The following is a 2,078-nucleotide window of genomic DNA, read 5'->3' on the forward strand; positions in this document are numbered from 1 at the left end:
TTTTATATCAAGAAGTAATTATGCATCAATAAAACATCCCTGCCCAGATCAAGTCTGTAAGTTTGCTATTAGCACATATGTCTTATATTAGCCCATGAATTCCTCTTCAGACTCATGCAGCACATGCAATGATGCCGAATGCAGGTTGATGACAGGTCAATGGGTGGAACGTCCTGTGGATCCAATGGCAGTGGATGCATCTCCAAGGCTTTGGCTGCTATCAGCCGTGTGGCTTGTCAACAGGAATGTGTAACGGAGAGCGTGTGTCCTGTCTCCAGCGAGGAAGAGAAGAAATCCCAGAATCCTCAGGAGAAGGCCACACCCACAAGGCTGTGACCTGATTGACAGGCAAGACTCCACCCCTTCATTCTTTTATCATGTTGGCGTGGCATTTTATCAGTGCCACACTCTGTGAAGTCCAGGGAGGTAGGTCTGCAGAGACAGTAACAGGAGCAAGAGAGATGGGGAGAGGATGGGGGCTCATAATTAAGGGTACAAGAATAAAGGGAAGGTTCTCACATTGATTGTGGTGATGACTGCACAAGTCCTTAAAACCCCCACGATTGTATGGTACAGGGATTCTATGCCAATACAACAGTTCAAAATAGAATTAAAAAACATTTTCCTGTATAATTTTAATTAGATGAAAAGCCGCATGCCCACCAGCCGGACTGAAACTTGGCAAAATGGTCCTCCCTGAGATCAGATCGGACAATAAGAGGAGAGACTAGTTCAATATGAACTGAGGAACAGACAGAGAGATGAATGGGCAAGTGGGGCTGGAAGCTGACCAGAAGAGAGTGAGGTCATTTAATAAATAATACCGATGGCATTTAAATCAGTGAGGAGAAGATAGATGACTTAATAAATACTGTTAGTACAACCAGAGTCAGCTGAGGAGACATCCAGCTGGCAAATCAAAACTAATTTTAAATCCACCCCAACCGCACGGCCAGAGGAGCAGCACCTGCATACAATAAGATACTGCACCGCAGTGCGCGCACCATGGATGAATCTTTTCTGTTTTATGAAACATTTTACTGGGGGCTCTTACAGCTCTTACAGCATCAAGTACATTTGTACACATTGCCAATATCATTTTCAAAACATTTTCTTTCTACCTGAGCCCGACATCAGCTCTTTTTTCCCCTCCCCCCTATCCTCCCACCCTCATGAACCCTTGATAAACTATAAATTATTATTTTCATATCTTACACCATCTGCTGTTTCCCTTCTGTTTCTGTTGTTCGTCCCCCGGGGTGAGCGTGTTAATACATTGATCATTGCTATCAGTTCCCCTCTTGCTCCCCCTTCTGCCCCAACCCTCTCCCTACACTCCTGGTTTTACTACTCACATTACTGTTTTGTTTTGTTTTATTCTTTTTAAAATCATTTTATTAGGGCCTCCTACAACTCTATCACAATCCATACATACATACATCCATTGTGTCAAGCACATTTGTACATTTGTTGCCTTCCTTCTCAAAACATTTTCTTTCTACTTGAGCCCTTGGTATCAGCTCATCTTTCCCCTCCCAATATGAGTTCGTTTATTGATTGATTGATTTTTTGGAGAAGTGTCGGGTGGGTTTGGACTGCCAACATTTGGGTTAGCAGTCAAGGGCTTAACCTTTGCACTACCAGAGCTCTTCTTCCATTACTGGTCTTGAGGGGTTATCTGTCCTGGACTCCGTGTGTCAACAGCTCTCATCTGTACCAGTGCACTGCTCTGGTCTAGCCAGATTTGTCAGGTAGAACTGGGGTCCTGACAGTTACCAATTATGGGGTGGGGAGTGGGGGAGGTTGGAATCTTAAAACCAATCGTGATGAGTCAGCTCTGACTCTATGGCAGTGAGAGTTGCTTTGTGGGGGGCGGTTAGAAAAGTTGTTCATTTGAATTTCATTAATACTTCCTTTGTGACTGCAAATGTCACTATTTTAAAAATGGATGTGGAAACAATGCATATTGCCTATTCTTTCGATGCAAGGTTATAGTAATTGTATTCCCTTCCATTCTTCTTCTATCCCTCCAGATCCATTTATTATTATGATCATGTGTTAGTCTGGGTATGTTAGAG

The sequence above is a fragment of the Echinops telfairi genome, unplaced genomic scaffold (assembly GCF_000313985.2).
Source record: "Echinops telfairi isolate 266 unplaced genomic scaffold, ASM31398v2 ScPeMD7_5592;HRSCAF=6446, whole genome shotgun sequence".
NCBI lineage: Eukaryota > Metazoa > Chordata > Mammalia > Afrosoricida > Tenrecidae > Echinops > Echinops telfairi.